Consider the following 25,745-nt stretch of genomic DNA (forward strand, 5'->3'; position numbering starts at 1 on the left):
TGAAAAAAAAAAAAAAAAAAAAAAAAAAAAAAAAAAAAGGTTTTTAGTTACTATTGAGGGAAAAGTCGTCTCAAATGGTTTATTTCAGCCATCTTCTCTTATCATCTTAACATCTGCAGAAATAACAGCGTTAGCTCTTCCTCAATGCTCTTTCAGCATTCGTTCATCTTGAATAGTCTATCTGAATGAATGTAATTCACAAACAGGTCTTCCTTTCATGTTGTCTGGAACAATTCGTCTGGATTCGTCTTCGTATTTACGTCTTCTTAAACATCATCTGGATACGTCTTCTGAATACGTCTTCTGAATGCGTCGTCTTTGATACCACCATCTCCTTTTTGCGAAAAAGCTTTTGTTTCTGAAGAGATGGACATAGTCTGATCGCCTTCAAAACTGATTTATTCGAAATCTACACCAAGCTAAATTGAAATTTTGCTTAAATCGAAATTTTAAGTTGATGTGTTTTCCTTCTAATTATATCTTTTTAGCACTTTAAGACCTACAGGTTTTCTGATGGTGGAATACAAAAGTATTTGATAAATAATGATATCGAAGAGTATAAAAAACTAGTGAGTATCTAAAAATTGCCGGGAATATAGTTATTTATTTAAAAAATATGGCATAAGTTTTATTTAAAAAATATTTTCCAAACATGATGTGAAAAAATGGAAGTCTACGATAATTATCTCTCTTGCTGATATTATGCGCAAATATCCTTAAAGCGTTAAATAAGTAAATAAAGCGAAATTTTGTGAAATGCAAAAGAAAATAATTATAATTTAGAGACTTATCCTTATTTAGCATAATCTTTATGTTTTGCAATAAAAAATTATAAATAAAAATCCTTTCTGTCACTGTTATAGATGTTTAAAGTGAAAATTTCAATTTATTATAAAATGAAATTAAAATCTAGAAATACCAGTTAAAATAGCGGATCGCAGAATTATTTTTTGGTAGCAATGTAAGTAACGGGTTTATTCAGCCGACTAACCGGGATAGTGGTACTCGGCTTTGACTGCTGTACCGAAGTGCCCGGGTTTGAATGCCGGAGAAGGAATGGATTTTTGTAAGTGTATAGTGTCTCTGCTGCACGGAGGCATCCTAAATATGCGAAAAGCTGAAAGTCCTACCGAAAGGTTGGTAGTAGGGGAACAAAGGTGGGAGAACGCAGACCCGTTTCCCCCGTGGTGCTCTTCATCAGAAATGGGGGGCGGAACTGAGCTAAAGTCGTGCTGTCGTCACCTATTTGATGCTCAAGGCTCCTGTGAAACAGCAGACGCAGATGAATTTCGTGGGCTTGTTATGATTTACAATCGGACAAGTGAGATAAGTCGCAACAACACAACACAAGTAATTATTCACTTTTCCACTTTGATGCTTTCTTTTTAGAAGAAAAGTTTTGTTCAAATTTCACTAAGATCTTAAAAAAAAATATTTCTCAGTTATATTTCAGGTAGAAAAGGGAGAAATAGTATTTTTTATCATAAGAAAAGAAAAGTTAAAATGTACAATGAAAGAAATTCTTAAATATCATGACATAGCGCATTGCAGAAATAATAGCAGCTTTATATAAAGGTAAAAATTTAAAAACACGTAAAAAAAACGCATGTTAAAAACTGTAATGCAAGAGTTGAGAGGATACTTGCATAAGCCACGTTCAAGGAAAGAAAGAAAGATAAGAATAAGGACAAAAGTAAAAAAACTGTTCCGCAGAAAGGGAACAAAGATTCTTACAAAGTTGATTTATTATTTGAAAACACCTCTATCTCTTTCTTTTTAATTCCAGAATTTATGTCCAGAAAGAGAAAGCTTTCAGACTTTTATTTCATTCAAGGGAAAAAGAAAGAGTCTGAAATGTTTTATTCTGTTAAATAATAGTAGCAGAAGAAAGTTTGCGCAGTTAAGTGTATTTTGATCGAAATACGAGATTAAGTATTTGTCCTTTCAAAAAGCTAAAGTTATCATTTTGCAATGATATGCTGAATATAACAGTAAGTGCTATGTAGTTTGGAATCAACTCTTAGAGTTTTTGTCCTTCGAAAATGCTTTTGTCTTGAAAACGCTATGACACTGCTGGATTCTGAAAATACCACACCATGAAAGACAGAAATTAGAAGAATCGTATTTATTTCACAAATACATTATAAAGAAAGGATCAAATGATTAAAATTACAGGAAATTTGAGGTGCAGAACATACAAAAATCAGTATTCCAAGCATCAGTATCAGCTACAGTTTGGCATGCAGTCAAAAGGATTTTGACAATTGGGAGTACCGCAATCCATGCGGTATCAGGTATGCCAGAGTTCATCTGTCTCACTTGATGACCAGTGTTGATTCTCTGTAACCATTGCCCAGACGTTCTCAACTCGAAATGCGGTGGAAACAGGAAACAAATTTCTCAGTGCTCAGAAATTTAGGACAGTGAGAGCAACATGATTTGGTTTGCTTGGTTTATTTGATTATGGCAAAACATTCGAGGGCTATCTGCCTGAAATAGAGGGATGACTTCGTGGGCCACTTTCTAAGAAACGCTGGCTCATATATGCGTCACACATGAGAAAATCACAAAAACACTTATACAGACAGCCTGTTTTCCGGAATTCGAACTCCGGACCGAAATATCAGAGTTAAGTGATTCCATCGTTCAGCCACTGGTGGGCTTTGGGAAACACGAAGCTTCGCTTTGTGCTGGTGAAAAATGGAGCTATGGAGAACTCGAAGATCTGGCATAGACACGATCGACATTAAAACCTTGTAGAGTCAATAGGTAATATTTTTTTAAATCAGGAGTGATATGGTCACTTTACTTAACCTGTTCCGCCAAACTGAGTTAATGGCACTACAGGGTTAGGAAGTCATCCTAGTCATTGCTAGCAATCTGACAGTTAGGCCGCCTTTCTACATTTTACTTTAATCTGTAGTTTCTTGGATATAATTATTTTCATTCACTTGTTTCATTATCTCTAAGATGCCCTTGTTGCAGTAATAGTCCGTGAACAGTCTATTCACAAGATATGTGATGTAGTCGGAAGGAAAGAACTGCTGTCGAAGGCGCTCTGTCAGAGGGCAGGAGAGTAGGTAATGAAGTGCGTCCGCGTCTTCCCCGCGAAAACCGCAAAAACAGTTGACGTCCCGTCTGAGGAATCGTCTGTAATACGCTGGGAATTCCCGGTGGTTAGTACAGGCTTGGAGGAAGAGTCGGCTGTATTTGAGCCTCTTGAGAGAAGGTATTGGGAAGATGTTGTAAGTAAATCTTCCTCTCTCTTCTTCCTGCCATCGTGATGACCATGTCTCTTGAAATATAATCTTGAGGAGCCTTTTTGCAACTTCTGCGGAAAGCGGAACTTCTTTGTCAATTTCTGGTTTGAGAGCTGCAGCCTTAGCTAGTTCATCCGCTCGTTCGTTGCCTTTCTGCCCGGTATGTCCTTTTATCCAGTTGATCTTTAAAGGTATGGAAGAGCCTAACGTCAAGAAGATCTCTCTAAGTGCTGCCGTGTGCGGATGTTTTGGAGGAAAGGAATTCAGCGCATTCAGAACGCTCATGCTATCTGTGAAGAATGAAGTGTGAGCTGCTGGTTGCGTACCTAACCATAGTGCTGCTTCTTTGAGTGCTAGGAACTCGGCTTGGAAGACTGAAGAATGATTGCTTAGAAGGAATTGTGCTTGATAAATTTATTCATTGTTCGAAAAGACCGTGAACGCTGCCCCTACACGTCATGAAATTTTTGAACCGTCAGAAAAAATCTCTCTTTGTTGTCCTGAGGGTGGCGATTTGCACCAGGAAAGGATGGGTATGTATCTTTTCTCCTGGGTGTAAGTCAGGGGGATCTTGGAAGCTTTCTATGCTGGCATAGGATAGATGTAAATCTTTTTTAGTGTGATGGTCCTCTTTGTAATGTAGAAATCGATAGATTGATCTTTCTAATTCTGCTTTTAGGTCGAGTGGGAGCATGCCAGCTAAAACCTGAAGTGCTGCGGTTGATGTGGTGCTATACGCACTGGTGATTTTTAACAGGATTACTCGCTGTATTTGATGTAGTTTTTGACATATTCTTGCTGTGCCATTCATCCAGACTGGGCAGCCGTAGAGGATCATGCGTTCAATTGCATTAAGGTATAGATTTTTTAACAGGCGCCCCTTTTGGCTCCACTTGTCTGTGATTATCCTGTTTAGTTTATTGATGATTCGATGCGTCTTATCTCGGACTTCCGTAAGATGTGATACCCACGTGAGCTTCTTATCAAGCGTGAATCCGAGGTATTTAATGGTATCCTGGCGTCGCAGTGGATGCCCTTCCCACTTTATGCATGGTGGATTCGCGTCTATTTTTGAACCTTTTGGAAAGACTATCATCTGTGTCTTTTCAATACTGAAACACAGTTTTTTGTCTTGACTCCATTTTGCAAGCAATTTGAGTGCTGCGTCTGCTTTACGCTCTATTGTTGTCCTATTGCCTCCGTCTATTATGAGTATAATATCGTCGGCGTAAGCTTGTATCTTGGCATTGTCTCCAAAGTTGATGTTCAGCGCTGAGTTTGCAATTATGTTCCACAAGATGGGTCCGATATTAGACCCCTGTGGGGCTCCTTTGAGGTAATTCATCGTGATATTTAAGCCGTCTCTTTTGTAGGTCACTTGACGTTCTGTGAGGTAGCTTGCGATCAGTTGGTAAAGATTCTTTGGACATCGCAGGTCTTTTAGTTTTGTTTTGAGCGCTGGCCACCATAGTTTATTGAATGCGGAAGCTACGTCAAGCGATATTATACACGTATGGAGGTTATTTTGTCTGTTATTTAAGATGATGTCTTGAACACGGTTGAGGGCGTCGGTGGTGCTCCGCCCTTTAGTAAACCCGAATTGGACGGGGTTTAGTAGTTTGTTTTTGACCAGGTAATACGTTAATCTCTGCGTAAGCATCTTGTCAAGGACCTTGCCCCACGCTGAGAGTAAGCAGATAGGTCTGTAAGAACTGGGCATGGACTTTGGTTTTCCCTCTTTCTGGAACAATACTAGCTCTGCGTTTTTCCATTCCTTTGGAAAATAACCTAATTCAAGGCACTTGTTAAAGAGTGCTAGAATTTGTTTGTCGTCCGCGAGCCTAAGCTGTTCAATGGTTTCAATCGTGAGGCCATCCAGCCCAGGAGCTTTGCCTCGGCGTGTTGAGTTTATCGTACGTTGCATTTCTTCGAGTGTGAACGGCTGATCGTCTTCCGAGTTTGGAATCTCAGTTGATTGAGAACGGATATCTGCGTGGTATGTAGAGTCCTCGTTGGGGTCATCTTCTGGAAAATGGAACCTCATGATTTCTCTAATTGTATCTTCAATTGTTCTCGTCATTGTGCCATCTTCTTTTTGAACTGAACCTATCTGTAATGGATCCATGCTCTTCCCTTTAGCTAGATCGAAGTATGTTCCGAACGGAGAGCTAACAGTGATTTTGTTCCATGTCATGTCCCATGCTTTTTTCTTTTCTTTATATATCTTTTGCCGGTACTGTGCACGTAACCTCTGGTAAAGCAGCCTGTTATGGGCCCTTTCCTCTCCAGTTGTTTTTTGGAATCTTTTCCTTGTTGCTCTGACCTTTTTCCTGAGAATAGTGAGATCTTTTGTCCACCATGGACAGGTGCGCGATCTTGGTTTCGAGTTATGTGAGAGAACTGTTCTTTGATAGATCTCATGAAGACTAGTGGTAACTTTTCTTACATATTTATCGATTTCTTCGATAGTTGTCAGATTTCTAGGGTCAGCTAAAGATTTTGAGACATACCTTTTGAAACTTAGCCAGTCGGTATGTCGTACATTGATTTTCGATCTTCTCCATGTTGGGTAATGAATGCTGGAGACGTCAAAATAGATATTATTATTGCAGAATCGGTACTTACTGTCTAGGAATATGATGTTCGTAAACTTACTTCCGATATGGCTGTCTAGTGGCTAATAAACTAGTCCAATTTACAAATAACTTGAATATTTAATGAAGCATGAATAGTTGCTACAAACTACAAAGTAATTACATACATAGAAGGAAATAGATGAGATTATTTACAAACGAAGAGATGGAATCGCATTTTACAAGCAAACATCTTTGAATCGCGTCATCGTCTTAATGGCGGAATCGTCTGCCTTCGTCAGCGAAAAAGTAAAAGATGTTCTCTCACAGCTTGTCGCGTTATCCGATTATAATGAACGATGCCATCCCACATTATGATCGCTATTGTTTGCTTCGTCCGTTACCTTCCAATTATCGATCCGGATTCTGTCTCTACTTATGATAAGTGTGAGGTCAATCCAGCTGTTGACACTTACTCCTGCGAAGGTTGGCGTATCCCCTATCTCATTGACTATCGATAGTCCAGTGCTGGCAATGAATTCGCATGCTTTGAGGCCTCGTGTGTCCGTATTATGTGAGCCCCATAGGGGACTTTTGGCATTGAAATCTCCGGTAATTATTGTAGTCATGTTGTTATTGTCCTGCATAAACCTTTCTAGGGTTGTCAGGATTGGTGCAATATCTTGCGATGGAGGACAGTATACCGTGATTAGTATAAATCTTGAGTCACTGCCTATTGCAAGCGCTATAATCTCCGGAGAGCTGAAAAGTTCCAGAACTGGGAGATTTGAGTCCGCTATAATCACTGCAGTTATTGCGTCTGTTCGAGAGTAGAACTTCCTATATTTTGTGGGGAATCCGTACAGTTTGTTCTGTACTGTGTACGGTTCCTGGATACATGCTACTTTGAGTTTGTCGTTCTGTTCAAAATTTATCTTTAAGTTTTCTGTTGCACTTTTGGAGTGCTTAAGATTAATCTGGATTATTTGGATACTATCCATAATTTGTTCGTTGTTTTAGTCTTTCGAGCTCTTTTAGGTAGCATGGGCATTTCTTATCTCGGCTATCATGTTGGGCATCGAGGCCTGTATTATATCGTTTATTCACCTTTGTGCAGTTGACACAGCTGACTGTTTTTTAGTCACAATTGGTCTTCTCGTGGTGTGTGGAGCCGCATCTGGCACAGACTTTATCTTCCTTGCAATATTTCGCTGGGTGGTTATACCCAAGGCATTTGACACATTGCGAAACCTTTATAAACTCCCTTACGTTGTTTCTTGACCATTGTATGTTCAACTTCCTCGTTTTCATTAGGATCTTGAAAGCTACTGGGTCTATAGATAGAACCCAGTGCTGTCCAAAGCGGGCCTTCATGGCGAACAGAACCTCTAATTCACTTTCTGCTAGGCCGGTGTTCTGTGTTTTAATGAAGTTTACTATCTCGTCTTTATTAATGTTCTCGTTGACATTGTAGACTATTATTCTGGGGTTTCTTTTTTGTGGATGTTTCGTCTCCACTACGTCCTTCATCTTCCGATTTTCATTTATGGCCTCTTCAAGTATTGCCAGTTCTTCCTTTTTCGTAACTTCTACTAGGAGCCCTCCTTTGTTGACTCTCTTTATATTCTTGACGCCTACTTTGAGTTTCCCTGGATCTATGTACTTCACCAGCTTCTCCTTTACCTCGTCGGATGTACTACCCTCAGTCTTAGGATAGACTAGTAATACATGCTCTGTCTCTTGCCGTGATCTTGATTGTGATCGTCTAGATCTAGAACTACTTCTGGATGGCCGTCGAGATCTTGCAACTTCTGCATAAGACAGCTTTTGAGTGGCGACTATTCTTTGGATGCATGTCTCTATATTCTTAGTTTGTTCAATTTGTCCTTCCAAATTGGCAATTTTGTAACTCTGCCTCGGGACTATTCTTAACATATGGTCAAAGAAACCTCGTATCTTTGTGTTTGCTTTGGTGGAAATATCGTCTCTATTTAAATATCCAATTAGATTAGTATAGCACTCTGAAGCCTCTTGATACTCTACCAAAGTGGCATCTACCAAAGTTATATCAACGTCTAGCTGTCGTGTACTGCTCTCTTTCTGTGTCTTATCTATTATTGGAGCACTGGCCGACTGCGTCTCATTGTCGGGGCGTTGCCCCTTAGGCTCTTTATTTTTTGGACGAACCATCTCACTTTGTGTTTTAAATAGTTCCAAAATAAATTTTTAAGCAGAAATTTAAATTGTCTGACGGAAATTAAAGAAATCGTCCAACAGGCAGAAAGATTTCAATTTCGGTGCACCAAAGTTTTCCGAGTAATTCTTTCGGCGGGCAGAAAGACTTCTGTGGCTGGTGCACCTAATTCATGGTGTCAACATATATCCGCCACACGCTTAAGCCTAACGCTTACTGAGAATTACAAATGCATATTACATTTTTCATACATGTACCAAAATCACGATTTTCAAAAAATAGGTAGAGAAACAGATATAAAATCCTATTTTATACTCAAAAGTTATTAGCACAGTATATAAAAACCTTGAGAGACAATGCTTACTCAGGATATGCAAATGAGGGCGGCGGACAGCAACAATTTTAAAAGTCTTCCTATCCTCGGAGATTTCCCTTCTTCGCAGATAAACACCACAAATATCGCAACCGGAACTAGTAATCCATGGAAGAATCACATTTTCACAAACACAAGTGGTATAAATACCAAGATTTTAGCACTTTTAACGGAGCACACAAAAACCACAACCCATATGGCCGCTGACATGCGCAGACATCCAAGCAGGAGTGATGAAAAATGAGCAACGCCTTCGCCGGGAATCGAACCATGGACCTCTGGAATACGCGCCCAGCGTGCTGACCACTACTCTACGAAGGCATGCTAAGAAGGCGGGAGATATACATTATAATTCTAGTAATACAACAACGGTTGGGAAATTTATTAAATATGCATAATGAGGATGAAAGAGATGACTATCTAAAGGCACCTCATAGGGGAAGGGGACTGTTCGCCTTGGCCATTTCGCCGTGGCCATTTTGACGTGGCCCTTTTCGCCCTCGGGCCATTTCGCTTTTTGGTCAGTTCGCCGTCTGGACGTTTCGTCGTTAAGGAAATATTTTTCTTTACACGACTGTATTATATCTTGCCTCAGTGTAATAAGTTGATTTAAATTATTAACTTTGTGTAGTTTGCTTTTTATATAAAATTTTTTGTGTACAGTTTTACACGAATACACTGTTACACATGGCATATTAATTTTAAGAGAGTAAGGTGCTTACAAAATTCCAAAATAATTCCGTTTTCCATTCAGATTTAATAGAAATGTGAATGTCCTGCTTGTATGGGTAATTTCGCTGAACTAGCCTACTAAAATTTGAAGAAAGTTTGACGAATCATGTAAATATTGTACCTGCATAATTTTAAAATCGATAATATAACTTCTGTTTTATCAGAAGTTTAGCCCCAGTTCTCTTTGACTGACATAATTTTCCAACTAACTATGTGTAGCTTTATATCTCAGACTTGTAAATAACTATATATATTAAAAGCAACCTTTATTAAGTATACGAAAGGTAAACAGAATTATTAGACTAATTAAAGTTAATGCGAGTATAATACGGCAAGATAAAGTACAGTGATGTAAAGATAAATATGTCTTGACTGCAAAACATCCCGACGGCGAAACGGCCACAGTGAAATGGTGACGGCGAAAGTCCTAGACCTCCACCCCTTCCTCATAGCGTCTATCCAGGCACTGGCTAGGAATGAGATTAGAGAAAGAAAGCTTTTAAAATTTCAGCCATGAGATTTGTTCTCCTTCTACACATGAGTACGGCAGTTTGCTACTATAAGAAACCGCAAATTGATTGACCCCAAAAAGACGATGTCACGTCATAAATACCTCATTTGTTGCGGAGTGAAATACCAGTGTTCAGTGATTTCATCGTTCAGCCACTGGTCAACCCACTTGTTAGGCCAGTGGGGAACATACAGTTTCGCTTTATGCTGGTGAAATGTGGAACTATGGAGGATTCGAAGATCTGGCATAGAGACGATCATTAAAACCTTAGTAATACAACTATAGTTGAGCAATTTATTAAATATGCATGCTGAGGATGAATGAGATGAACATCTAAAGGCACCCCATAGCGTCTATCTGGGCACTGGCTAGGTATGACATTAAAGAAGAAAAGCTTCTAAGCACTTTTTCATCTTCTACACATCAATACGGCAGTCTGCTACTATAAGTAAAAGCGAGATTCATTCAAAAAGACGATGTCACGCCGCAAATACCTCATTTGGCGCATCATAGAAGTACACTAGCTTCCTTGAATGCATCTTTCTAGGTGCTTGGATTCAGCTGGGCACTGTTAAGGAAGCCGAAACAATACTTCCCTTTCCTGATCATTGGTGGCGCTGCAGACAAAGTCTTTACCTACATGCAGATATTCGGTGCTGTGCAAGATAGAAAATCTGGCCTAGGGTACGTGTTGTTACTATACGATCTCTAACAGAAGAACAGACAAGATATCTGTCATTTCGGGCAATTTTGAATGGGGACGGCTGAAATCTCGTACATCGTAGTGTATTCTCTTCTTGAATCCACCGATTGCAAATTCACATAATAGTAATTGTAATCTGATCTGCAAGAGTAGCAGTTGCGCAGTATTATATAATACACAGAATCGGTAGGTTATGCTTAACTCTTAATCGAACTCTGAGCTTTGCTGCTATAAGTTCGTACTTCCTGAGTCATAACACATCTCATATATGTCAGTAAATCTCAGATTTAAAATTTTCCTCTTTCCATGCAAACATCCTACTATACTAGTATACTTTTAAAAACTTGCTTCCGTCTTGAATCTGCCCTGCTGAAATTTTTAATTTAAATTTTTTTTTATATTCCAGAAACAAAACCTTAAACTGAAACCCTTAATGATAACATTTTGTATATGCAACCTTATCTCATGACAGTTTTCAGAACTTAAATATTCAGCATCTGGAAATTTGTAGTTCTTATTTTTTGAAGTAATTTTTATTCTAAATTGATCTGCAATTTTTAGAGCATGTACATATAAAAGTATTCATATAAAATAATGTACGTAAACTAATAATACATATAAAAGTACAAATAAAATTTGGAACTTATTTGGAATTTAAAAATATTAAATTTTTAAAATTTTCTGAAGACAAAAATAATCTGAGATGTGGATAAATGTAAGCAATATTTGACAACAGAACGCAGGCACTAATAAATCAAGAAACAAAATCTTTACAGCGAGGATATTAATTAATAAAAAAATATGTAATTCTTACTTTGCACAAATCATGTAAAAATAAATCAAGAAAATCTTTGAATATTAAAGTTTAATTAAATTTATTATTAAAAATAGCAAATCGAAAACAAGGGGAAATTTCTGCAAAAGCAGTTTAAACCTAATTTATGAATTACAGTATACCTACAGTTGAGAAAACTCCAAACAATTAATTTGTAACGTCGTTAGAAGGCGCTTCTCTTCTGTTTTACTGAAAATCTTGTTCATTGATAATTAGTCGAATCTTGTTTCACTGAGAATCAAGTTTATTTACGTTGTGACTTTGATTAAGTAAATATCACCGATGATTTGCGACCCCTTTGAAATAAATGATTTATTCTTGTAAACATGTAGTTTTGATTTCGCTCAACATTGTAACAGCTTACTTAAGCTAATTATTAAAATATTATGTTTCATATAATTTCAAATAATTAATAAAACGACTGCGGTTAGAAATAAGGAGGACTAAAATGTTTTACTTTCATATTTTCTTATATTGTGCGAGATAACAACATGATATATTGCTGTGTTCTTACAAAACCAGCAAGGAAAAAAAAAAAAAAAAAAAAAAAAAAAAAAAACCTCTTGCAGTTACAGTTGCCGATTTAGCTATATAATAGAAAAAAGATAAATAAAGAGCACCTGAACACGGAAAAAAATTGAAATGTTAAGGAAAATCGGCTTCACCTATGCGGGAGTCCATAGGTCTTGAAGCTGAAATAACCCACTTGTTAGTAAAAACAGAAGTAGCTTACGCAGTTCATTCAGTAAGTCTATACTGTATTTTACACAGTAAGTAGTACACAATTTATTCAAAATTATTGCACCCAACAGTGGCGTTTCTGACCCTACAATGATATCTGATCCTGATTCACCTTTCATTACACACTTCTTCTAGAAATTTGTACACGTAATGATAATGACCTATACGTATACATAAATGTTGTGTCTTGATTTTTATGAAATGATTTACGTATTTAAGATTATTAAAGGGTTATAAGGTATTTCTCCCGTCTTCTCAGCCTGCCAGCCTTCGTGATGTAGTGGTCTGCACGCTGGAAACGTATATTCCAGAGGTCCGTGGTTCGATTCCCGGTGAAGGCGTTTCTCATTTTTCATTTGCTGGCTTCCAAAAAATTCTTATGTCTCTACAGTGGCGTACGAACTAAAAAAGGTGGTGGATGATGATTCTCCGCCAGCAAGATTTGGCGATTGGGTTCCTTAATCCCCAGTCGCCCTTTAAAAGGGGGAATATATAAGGTATTTCTCCCGCCTTCTTTGCATGCCTTTGTTGTGTAGTGGTCTGCACGCTGGGCGCGTATTCCAGATGTCTGTGGTTCGATTCCCGACGAAGGCGTTGCTCATTTTTCATGGCTCCTGCTTCCAAAAAATACCTAATGACTCTACAATAGCGCCCGAACTGAAAAAAGGGGTGGATAACGATTCTTCGGCACCAGGAGCTGGCGATTGGTTTCTTTAATCCCCAGTTGTGCTTTAAAAGGGGGAATATATGAGGTATTTCTCCCACATTCTTAGCTTGTCTTCGTGGTGTAGTGATCTGCACACTGGGCGCGTATTCCAGAGATCCGTGGTTCGATTCCCGACGAAGGCGTTGCTCATTTTTCATGGCTCCTGTTTCCAAAAATTACCTTATGTCTCTACAGGGTAATGAAAAAAATTGCTTCTAAAATATCTCAGATATCTCTTCATTAGACTATTTAAAATTTCTATTTTAACAGTAATTTACTGTTACTTTAAGTTATATTTTAATTTTGATTGATTGTCCATGATTAGACTGCTTTGCGAGCCAGGATGGGGATAAATATAAATCCCGCTAAAAGTTCATGTGGCTGTTATTTGTACTTTAAAAAATTACAGCACCGTCAGTTTTCAAAATTACTGATGTTTACTTATTGATAAAATCATAACTAATTAAACATAATTTACAAAATATATGGAAAGTTCTGGATTATAATTTTTTAGTAGAATTTGATTAAGAAAATTATCACGTCCATTTTGCTGCATAAAGACTCAGGTTAAGTCTTTATGGATTCAAAGAGGATTTAATACTAAAAATACATACATAGACACATGGAATTTTTAGTAGCCTTTAATTTAAGTAGTTTTTTTTAATAATACAGAACAATCATTAATTTATGGTATTATTTATGTAAAAACGTAATAATCTGTAAACTTAATAAATAAAAAAATTAATTCATTTAATTTCTTTATTATCTTCAAAGAAAATTTTCAGAACTTCAAAGGAAATTAAATAGTACCTTCATGTAAAAGGGGATGATAATTATTTTCTTTCTATAAAAAATGCATAATTACTTAAAAAAAAAAAAAAAAAAAAAAAAAAAAAAACCAGCAGATCTATTGGGACCATGTGACGATTCTGAAGTTCAGAGAGAATTAAGCTCAAAGAGAAAACAAAATCTGTCCTACGCCGACAAAGTGACAAAATTATTTTTACATGCTACAGGTATTAACGGCCAAACAAATATTCTCAGTTGCAGACAAGGGATGCAAAAACAAGAAGTACTTAAAGCACGACAAAGTTGACAGACAGAAGAAACAAAACAAAGAGATAAGAAATGTATAGAAAAAGAGATAGTCATACATCAGAGGAACAAACGTGACAGTTGTTATTGATGAAGTATTAAAGAGAGAAAAAGGCAGAAATTTTAATGTGCAAAAACTGAAATAGCAGTTCGTGTAAACAATCTGCTACATAAAGTGGAGAAATTTAAAAAAAAAAGTCTCTTTGTAGTGAAAAGGCGGTTTCTTCACAGAAAGATTTTATTTCTTAGAAAAGAACACAGAAAAAAAGGGGAAAGAGAACTTAAAACATGTAAGAAAAGTAGAAACAAAGAAATAAAGTATTAATGAGCCACCTTTCTTAGCATAAGGAATATGAATATTACGAAAGCTAATAAAAATAATGAGGAGCAGAAATAAGAAAAAAACTAATTTTTGAAACCTTTTACGCTGAGATTATGTTTAAAATAAATGTTACAACATTTATCATTATTTAACGTTAAACAAATATTTAACGTTTATTACACTATAGGGAATGGATGTACTTTACGTTAAGCGATTTCGAATATCGCTGACAGAGCAACATATGAGGTTTTCAAAACATAACATTATTTATTATTTTTTTTATCGATAGACAATAATCATTCTTGTTAAGTTTTATCAAAATAAACACAAATTTCCATTATCTTAAACTCAAATCATATTGCTTCTTTTCAAAATGTTAATCAGAGCATAAAATTACTTTTCTTTCAGGACTTGCTGAAGACTACTTTCCCTGAAGCAATAAAGAACCTAGTTGTTAAAGTTAAACATTTGCGTTTGTTTCTCAGTAAACAAGATATTCCATTTGAGTTATTACGTGCAACAAATCACCGCTACGAAAATCTCCGTGTGTGCCAAGAAGCATCATTCTCTAAGAGTTCAATGTAGCTCCCAACTCGCAGAGGCGATAAATTTCACTCGGGAGAAGTTACTCAACTAGATATATAAATTTTTATTACTTTGTATCTTGTGAAGTAAACAGATTCAAACCAAAATCGTCTTATGTGCAAGCTAGGAAATAGGAATTCAAACTAAATCCAAATAAGATTAAATAAATTAAGCTACGGAGAATTCAGTGTAGAAGTAAGTATACTGTAAAATTAATAAGCTTGAAAACTTAGATCTATCTAAGTGAACGAGACCTTTTAAAACTGATACACAGGTAAAGTAGCTAATGTGCAGGAAAAGATGTTAAGGAAATTAATTTCAAATTGCAAAACCTTTCGTTATAAAATATATTGGATGCACAATCGTCTATGCAAATTAGTATCAAATATATAAATAAAAAAGGTAATTTGAGAGAAAATTATCAACAACAGACATATAATTGCCACAATAAAATGACACCTAATCGAAAGCATTCTATAGCCTAGCCGTTTTAAAACGGTTAAATGAAAAGGAATAATAATTTTCCAATGCTAGTAAATTCAAAAATGATAAACGGGAAATATTAAAGTCGGAGAAATGTAGGACCATCAGAGGAAACTGATGAGCTACGGAATTTTAATATTACCAGATGGCCTACTGAAGGTGTTTGGCTAGGACAGAGAGACAAAAAATGAGTTGGATGTCAGGCTTCGTTCAGACAGTGGTACAAATGTCATTAGAGGCATAATCATAAGACATAAAATGTGGGAGTTCCGTTCACATCTGCCAAATAGGGTCTAAGACGTAACCAGTTAAATTTGCTCATGCATGCGTAGATGTGTCTACAGCTTTTCCACTCTGTTTTCCCGATCAATAGGTTTCGCACGTTGGCTTTGATTGGTCGAATCTTATACCAAGTCGGCATAAGGTTGAAAACCTCAAACGTTATGACAAAACCTCTAAAGCAGTGTGTGTGACGTAGCAAGATCTGGTTACCTAGCAATGAGGCTCTGCTTAAATCACTTATAACATTTATACACCAGTCTGAACGGAGCTTAAGAAATGGCGACAAGAGTCACTTGCTACCCGTATTCTAGAAAATAACAAATAATGGCTGAATCCCTTTCTGCAAAGATTCCAGTGACAATTTAAGCAATCAAGAATATTTCAGATGTAAACTGTGAAATATACACTTAAAACCAATGTGAACTGTTTGGAAGGAAAATCTCTGAAGCCAAGAAGCCGTTAATTAAACACATTAATCGAAACAACTTATGATATGGCGTGAACAGAGCCGATCCTAGCGGGGGGGGGAGTGGGCGGCCAAATTTAAGGCTGGCGAAATTATTATCAAAGATACCATATTTCAGCAAAAAAAAAAAAAAAAAAAAAAAAATAAAAAAAAAAATAAAAAAAAGGGGCGGCAATTTTTAATGTGCACGTGGGCGGCCGACAGTCTAGGATCGGTACTTTATAACCAATTTATTGTACGGATTGAGTTTCAACGTGAGAATCGAGCTCCTCTCTTTTTAGTGTCAGCCATCCTACACACGCACATGATGAAATCGGAACGCTGCTGATGCCTGACAGTTTTACTGTAATGTCTAGGATTAATTTAGTTAGTATGAGAGTTATGTAAGCTTGTTTCTTCAGATATGAAACCTGCGTGTATTCTCAGGAATAGATTTCGGTGGAATTGTAATAGCCTTGTCTGACTGCAAGCGGTTCTAGCAATTTTTAGACTTTGGTTTATTGCCAGTAATGAACAATTCGTAAAAGAGGTGAATTTTGAGATTAATGAGTATAGGGTATTCGGGCTTTCAAGCATTGTTTGATAACTTATCTATGGAGAAAATAAACTCAACGCGTTTTCTCAGATTCCTTCAGGGCTGCAGTTTTCGATTTCTTCCTCCTGTTTAGTAAAGTATTCAATGCGCCAAATGATTTTGACAGTTTTATGATATTTATAATTAATGGAGTTTTCTAGCTAGTCTTCATCTAAGAGGAAAATCTTTCCAGTAAAAAAAAACAAAAAATTAAAAAGAGCGACTATTTTATCGCTCATTGATTTTCTATGAATTGCGATATTTCGTGAGAAAATCTAAGAGGCTACGAAATCGATTTCAAACGTTTCGCCTCAGCTGTTTTCTATCTATGCAGATTATCTGATCATCCCCGATGTTTGATTGAACATCCTTTGATAGGAAAGATAAAATATTTTCTTTGAGTTCAGCATGCATTCATAAAAATATGAGTGTCAATACAGTTGTCTAGATCTGAAGGAGGAATGTGAATAGCTTTTCCTGTTCAATTCAAAAATTTTAAAAATGACGACTATATTTTGTCACTTTTGATTGAATGTTCTTTTACATTTTTCGGCACGAAAATAAATTTTGCTCTTTTTTATCATCCTTTAAGCTATCTATAAAACTATCTACTATTGCAAAGTACCATTTGTATGTGTGAAGTTGTATTTTACTAGATATTTTGTAGATTTACTGAAGGAATCCAGAAAAAATTAGCTGTATAAACTAGATAATATTTAATATAGTGAAGCAAGCATTTGTAAAGTTTGTTTGCACATGTATAGGCTAAGGTTTTCACTCTACTTTAAAGTTTTAATGAAATATGTTTATATTGAATATTGTATCCAACGAACTTTTCTTGGACTTTATGCTTTCCAAGATAAGAGTATGCCTTAAGATTAGGAGCCATAATTTTTTTCACCTGTCTTATGTATCTTTCGGTGGTTCTTATAGCGCTCTAGGTTTGCATTAAAAGTCCATTCTGTTTAGAGCAGCAGATTTACAAACATTACTATGTGAAAAATCAAGGAATTCTGAAAAACGGGAAAGAAAGATGAATGGAACGTTTGTGTATCTTGTCTTAATCGAACTCGAGATTTTATTGTTTGACTGGTATATTTGCATTTGTTTCGCAGTTATAAATATATGGCGTAATAGGAAAAAATCTCGTAGTTCTTTCGTTTTTTTAAATTTGATTAATGGCTGACATTTCACTTTCGCGACTTATCACGCATTAATATTAGGATTGACGTTCACGGCATATTATGTGGATTAAGAGAATTCAAGTGCATATTTTTTTTTAATTGAGCTTAGAATGACTGAAAGTATTACAATGAATCTAGTGTTAATTCTTATTTCAGTGCTTGAATTCTTTTGATATTAAAGTGTAAGATTCAGAATACATATTATCAGGTTCAATGTTTCTTCTAACCTTCTTCGGAAACATACAATGACCTGACTAGGAACAGAGAGCTTACTAAAGCTATGTTCACTAATTGTAGTAAGTAGACAGGATACAGACGAAGGGTATACAAAACCCTTTATTTTTCTTTATATACAATGACTTCCGTACTTCGGAATACAATGACCCTCCACTCGGGGTCTAACGTAAAAGGTATAAAAAATAAAACTAAACTCTAATTTAACTTTAGAATAACACACGTGGAAGATTGGCCTTATAATAACAGGAAGCGTATGTAGCACAGAGACTGTGAACACTACAATACGTTTAATTTATTAAGAGGATTAAAACCTCTGGCCTGGAAGACAAATAGCAACTGCGTAACTTCTAAGGTAAGCGGCCTGCTTCGAACTCACTGCTTCCTCTCTTTCGCTTGGCAAAAAGGCCACACTTAAATACTTGGCGTTCGCCAGACAAACTTTGCATAAAAACCTTCACGCTTATAATTCTGGCCGGAAGTAGAAAATAAGAAGTGATAGTAAAGATTTAAAATAAAATAAACGTTAGTAAAACTTAAGATCCTTACAATATGATCTGATTATATCCATTGTTAACATTAAAAATTATATGTGAATAAATTGAATATACTCGTTGGGAATACAATAAATTCACTCTGTTTCATGAGTATTTCTTGTGTAGACAGTACATTTAAGACTTACCAGTTATTAAAAGTGAAATTTAACAAATTTAACACACTAAATGTACTCGAATGCAAATTAGTAAAGTTCACTTTGAATAAAATTCTGCATTGGTTATTATTACAGAACATCTTTTTCATATAGACTGCAATAAAAAGTGCTGACTTCTATTTACATATATAATTGGTGTAAATATTTTTCTCATACGGACAATTTTATGTAAAGATTGCATTTGGGCTCATCTTTATCACGTATTTCTTTCTTCATTTTATTTACCACTTATTAAGTAATATTTCACATCGATATTTTTGCGAAGTATCCAAATTGTATTTGCATTTATTTCAACCAGGTAGTGAAATCATCATAAATTCCTATAATTGATTTAACTTCGCAATGAAAAGTTCAGAAGCAATCGACAATGCTTTCATTATTTTGTTCAGAAAATTGCGTGGCGGAATATTTTCAGCCATCTTGCTTAATCTTAAAGCATGCGAAAGGTTATGTGGCATGACAGAAATATTACTGGATGCTCATTGGTTCATCCTAGAAGCCACTCCCTCGGTGGCTACACAGATGTGCACTTGTGAAATATGCGCCCCGGATAGCTACATTTCATACATTTCTTCTGTAGAAAGTACACTGAGACTTTCTGAATGATATGCAAGTAGTTCATATTTTAAGCATATTACATACATTTCAGCAAACATTTTGAACAAAGGGACACTGGGATTTAGCAAATTGACTTCGCACAAATTTTAAAATAATTAAAAATTTGTATTATGTTTTATAGCGAATAAAATTGTCAAGGAATGGCAAATAATTAACTAGTTCTGACTAAAAATAATTGAAAACTTTAAAAAAGATGAAATTTTCTCTCGCTTTTCTCAGTTTCATTCACTAAACAATAATTTAATAAAATTTTTTTCTTCTTCTTTTTTACTTTTGTTTTTCTTTTTGCTTAAAAAACAACCGATGTTGTTCTTAAACCGATGTTATAATTCATTAAATTTTAGAAACAGCAATCTGAAAGTGAGCGCTTCACATGTTCTAGATAAAATCTGTTTTGAATATTACAGTTCAAAGTTAAACGCATTATTCCATGTACAGCGCCCAGATAAAGGTAGATATTTCCGTGCAACTCGGTGAAAAATATTCTGTCGTGATAATCATAAAAAATGTAAAGCATAATGTCAAAAACGACTGGAAATGTTTACTGACTCTGTCTCGCCTTTGCAAATGCGTACTATTGCCACTGAATTATTAAGAGTTTCTCAGGCTCTTCATATACTTTCAAAATGTATGTTTTATCTGCCGTGACGCAAGAAGCAGAACGATCCTACATGAGAGACCTTTCCAAGAATAATGAACCAAAAAATGAAAATAAAGAAATATTACGCAAATACGTTTTTAGAAAGAACTTAAGTTGCTCTTAAGGACTGGAGCCATACTATCTATCTCAAATGATGAAACAAATCTGTCTTCTGTAAAGTAATCAAAGTAAACAGATTTTCTGTACAAGTGGATTTGATTACAACGAGTTAATTATTGTGATTCTATGAGTTTTAAATTTGAGGATTTTACGATTATAGTGCATTTCAGGTTGGCAAAGGCAAATGGGGAAAATGTGGATGAAGTGTGAAAGTGAATACTGCAAAATATGACTTGAAGATATAATTAATATAAAATGAAGAGCGATAAAAGAACTGCATTTGGGAAATTGAAATGTAACTTCAAATTAAATATATTAAAAATAAGTAATTCCTCATTGCATATTTGGTTAGACTGAGGAAAGCTAGGCCATTTATTATTTACTGGAATTTGAATCTAAGTAATATGTTCACTTATTCAGAATTTCCTGCATTTAAACTAACGTGAATTCATGCTCATAGAAATATTATCTGTTTAGTGAGATTGTAAAAGAGTACTCTTAACACAAGAAAGAAAGTGAACATAAAAGTAGAGAGATTTTACAGTTCATATTAGCTTATTAAATAGTGCAAATTGCGAAGATAAATATGCAAACTCAGAAGTATACTCTTCGACAAAAATACCTATCTTGACTTTCGGTGAAAATTTCATTTCATTATAAGGCATTTTTTAATGGGGATAGATCGGTCATTTTAGTAGAATTAAAATTAAAATTGTTGAATTCCCCCGTGCCATGCAGACTGTGACAAATTTTAAGAGAAAGCTCTGCCGGAAAAGTAAAATACAAGGGCAAGTGCATTTAACGTGAGTAAATTGATATCTCGGTAATTTGTATTGAAATTTAATTGCGCACTATGTTAGCCGTAACCGCAGTTCCATACTCTTTTTACTTTTCAGAAATTTCGAGAAGCTAAAAATACTATAAATATCTCGCAACCGGTTAAAAGCTATAAAATCCAGAGACAGAGCATCTGAGTTCATTTAGCTACTGTTGTTTCAAGTTGTTATTTCCGCATGAATTGAGAAATCTCAGTTAATTTTCTCTTTAGATGCGCTTTTATTGTGTTGTATTTAACGTTTTTATTAAGATTTCGAGAACTGAAACCTTTCTAATATAAACCAAAACTTTCAGTTCGTGAGTTTTCATAGTGGTTAACTGTGCATTTTCGCTTCTGCTCTCTTGAAGTCAAGACGTTATTTCGTTCCTTTTGCTTTGTAAAGTTGTTAACTATGCTGTTATCTAAAATGTGATACTCTATATAAAATTGTGGAGTGCGTATTACGCCCATCGTAATGTATGTTGAAGAATATGTTTCGGTAATTAGACAATAAAAGTCTGATGTGTACACCACATGACTTCCTTGTATGTAATATTAAATTATACGCAATTTTCTTGCATTTCAATTAAACATATTTAATTAATTAATAATGAATTTTGAATTAAATCTACTTCGTCGATAGCGCATAAACCACAACAGAATAAATGCTATAATAATACTATAACAAATCTAAAACGATGTATAAAAGAAATTAAGCAAATAAAAAAGAAACTTTTCACAGACGAATTCAGCGCCACTTACCTAATGCGTATGCGCTACTAATTAAGTCAGTTTTCATTTCACGGCAAGGCAAAAATACATAAAATTTCAAAATATTTTCATTAAAAATTGAAAGATGTAGAAAACCATAAAACACCAAGTACAGTTAAAAAAATTAAAATTACAGTATCTACGCAAAAACAAGCTAATAACAAATGATAATTCCAGAATTAATTAAGTATAATTTAATTCGCAATAATGAAAGAAGACTTTACTTTGTTGTTGCGAAGCTTAGTTTCTCTAGATTGAAAACAAATCTACTATTCTGCTAAGTTTCAAATGTAAACAAATATGGCTGCTATGGTCATCAAACATTAGGCTTAGCCGCACCTGAAAAGCTTTTAAATTGTTGATAATTCCACAATTATTGCATACAGTTTAATTGAAGGCATACAAATTTTAACCAGAACAACATAATTCAATAATTTTTAAAGCAAAAAATCCACAATTTACAGACATATAAGCGTAAAGAAACTGATCTCACTCAGCCAAGTAACAGAGTAGTTATATATATATATATATATATATATGTAATAATAAAATTCCATAGTTAAGATACACTTAAAATTCTAACTGTATGTTCTTTTCATTTTATAATGGCGACGGTCTCTTATTTGAAAGTACGTGGAATTAAATCTACAGCCCCGTAGTCAAGTTGTTTTTCCCGCCTTTTCTACACGTACAGTTTTAGAATGTTCTGGAAATATTTAAAGCGAACTGGATTGGCTGACGAGACTGACGTCATTTCTTGGAAGCTCCGCCTTTCCAGAGACTATAAAAGGACTCGCAAAGGGATATCGGGGACTAGGGTCATTTTCATCCCATTAATCCTTCTCAGCTCAAACCAGTTGTTACTCCTTCCATTAATAGTCAAGAATCAATGGACACTAGTTCTGTTCTAAATGAATCTAAAATAAATGAAGAACTACAAAACGATCAAAACAAAAAAGGCAAAGCGCCACCTGCTATTTATATAAATGATAAAAAAATTGATTGGAAAGAACTAAAAGCGGTATTTGCAGAACATAAATTATCAGACAAATCTGATTACACGGGTTACATTCAAAAAGAAGGCTTTAAAATTAAAGTCTCTCATGTCAACATTCATAGAGGAATGACAAGTATTCTGAACAAAAAGCAAATTAAATATCACTCCTTTCTCTTGCCTGATGAGAAGAATCTTTTATACTTCCAGTGCATCTGATTTTGATTGAAGTTCTTCTGTAACTTGAATATTATTCTTGGAGATTGATAAAACTAATGCTGTGAGATAAAACTAATGCTGTGAGAAGTGGTCTTCCATCATCTTACAATGGACACAAACCCTGATGAAATCAAAGAAGAACTTTTAAGCAAAAATTACCAAGTTATAAGTGTCAATCAACTCTATCGTAGATTTAAAGGAGAAGTTAAAAAATTTCCACTTTTTCTTATCACTCTGAAGAAAAATGAAAAATCTAAAGATATTTCTAAAGAAACCAAAATTTGTGGGTTACATATCAAAGTCGAACCATATAAAGGACTCTCTGGCCCAGTCCAGTGCTTCCGATGTCAAGGATTTCACCATTCACAAGCTGCTTGCCACAATTACTTTAGATGTGTTAAATGTGGTGATAACCATGACTCTAGAACCTGTCAAAAAGAGAAGAATGCACCTGCTAAATGTGCGAATTGTGGTCTAGACCACACAGCTTCATTTCATAGTCAAGGTTGTCAAAAGTTTCCGAAGCAAGCTAAAAAAGAACAAATCAAATCATATGCTGATAGGTTTATTATCAATAAGTCTTTTGCTGAAGCCATCAAAACTAATAACAATCCTTCTCCAAATCTTATTGCAGAAGCAAAAAAGATATTTGATGACCTTAATACTCTAGTCACCTTCCTGAAAAACTCAGGTATACAACTCCTTGCGCAAAATATCCGTCAAAATGCCACTAATACAGTATCAGATGAAACTAATTCTGACCAGCATATTCAATAAGTCAGATTCGCTTAAACTTTGCTATTGGAATGCTGCTGGCATTGTTAACAAAATTGATGAACTTTCGGACTTTTTTATAGAATATAACATAGATATTGGCATGATATTTGAAACACATGTTGTTCCTGCCGATAGACTGCATATTGCTAATTATCACACCTACAGAGTCACCTCTGATAAGAGGAGGAGCTGCAATTTTTGTTAAAAACTCTCTGCAATTCTGTCTTGTCTCGACAAACTCTGCTTCTGGATTCGAAAGTGTGACGTGTGACTGTTGCTGTTATACTCCCACAATTTGGTACCATCCATTTTACGGCTATTTATAATCCACCACGAAATCGACTTTAAATATGTTAAAAAACTTACTTCCGGAAGATCAGCAAGTTATTATTGCCGGAGACATGAATGCTAAGCACCTCGAATGGGGATTTCGTCGTTCTAACACCAATGGACGTATTTTGCATAATTTTATCTGCAATCATCCTGTCGCATTACATGTACCTTCTGAAGCCACTTATCGTCCTGCCTCTCTAAATTTCTAGGACATCTTGGATATTATCCTTACAAATACTTCTATCCCTATTTCCTTGGAAGTCAAGGCAGAACATCTGATCATGTACCTGTCATTGCTTCTCTTGGTGTTTCTAAAGAAGACCCTCCTATTACCAGAAATAATACTGACTGGATTACTTTTCACAATATCTTAATCAAACATCCTCCTATTTTCACTTTACTTTCTACCAAACAGGATATCGATCTTGCCATTCAAATCTTCACTGAAAGCTTTCAGAGATGCTACAGTTACCATTCAATTAACTAACAATAATATTCGACTTCCTCGCAGTATCAGAGACATTATTAAAGAAAGAAACCGATTGCTGAAGCTTTGGCACCGTAACTGGGATCCTGCCAATAAAAGAGAAATCAATATTTTTAATAGAAGAATCAAGAAGCTTATCACTGATTTTGAAAAGGAAACAAGAGAAGATTTTATATCTAAACTTAATATTAAGGATGGTTCTTTGTGGAAGTATCTTCAAAATCTTAAAGAAGTAGTATTAACAATAGACCTATTCATACGTATACTAAAATTGCTTACTCACTTAAAGATAAAGTTGATATTTTCGCTGAATACATGGAAAAGCAGTTTACTCCTAATGTGGAGCCTTTGAATCAGACCTTTAAAGATGCTCTGGAAAACTATGTGTATTCCTGGCTTCATTCTTCTTCGGCTCATAACATCCCAAGGCTTACTTCTCCTATGGAAATTACTAATATTATTAAATATCTCAACATAAAAAAAGCTCCTGGAAGTGATCAAATTACTAATAAAATGCTTCGTAACTTACCTAGAAAACTTATCAGTAAATTCGCTAGTATTCTCAACGCTTGTCTTACTCTCAACTATTTCCCTGATCCTTGGAAGCAAGCCAAGATCTTTCTTCTCCCAAAACCGGGTAAAGATGTGACCAAGCCTGATGGCTATCGTCCAATCAGTTTGTTATCCAGCCTTGGTAAAATTTATGAAAGACTTATTCTCACTAGATTGGAACCTTTTCTTCACCTGCTACCTAATAATCAGTACGGATTTAGAAAAAAACCTCAGTACTACTCGACAACTAGTAAGAATTGTAGAATTTGTGGGATTTGCATGTCTTCAAGCTTATCAACTTGGGACTTCCTACAGAACTCATTCTTCTGATCTTCTCCTTTTTGCAGAACCGCACTTTCTTCGTCCCTCAAGAATATGAAAAATCCAATTCAAGACTTATAAGATCCAGCGTCCGACAAGGAAGTATTCTCGGTCCAGTACTATATCTTTTCTACATATCAGATTTTCCTCATCCTGGTTTGGACAATTACTCTCTGTTAGCATGTTATGCCGACGATACGGCGATTGCAATTAAATCCATCCAAGCTAATCATGCAATAGACAAAATGCAAAATTACCTCTATGCCGTAGAAGACTGGTGCACAAATTGGCGCGTAAAAATCAATGCTAGCAAGTCACAACTTTTAATTTTTAGCAAAACTAAGAAAAACATTGCTTTTAAACATCTCTACCTTTTTCAGGATGCTGTTCCTGTGGCCACAAAGGCCAAATACTTAGGAATTATTTTGAACCAAAAGCTCACATGGTCTAATCACATTAATAGTGTCAAGAGCAAAGCCATGGGCATAATATGCAGATTTCTCCCGGTCATTGGAACATATTCAAATCTTA

The sequence above is a fragment of the Stegodyphus dumicola genome, chromosome 3, assembly GCF_044657685.1.
Source record: "Stegodyphus dumicola isolate Sdum_Otavi_A_Nest chromosome 3, ASM4465768v1".
NCBI lineage: Eukaryota > Metazoa > Arthropoda > Arachnida > Araneae > Eresidae > Stegodyphus > Stegodyphus dumicola.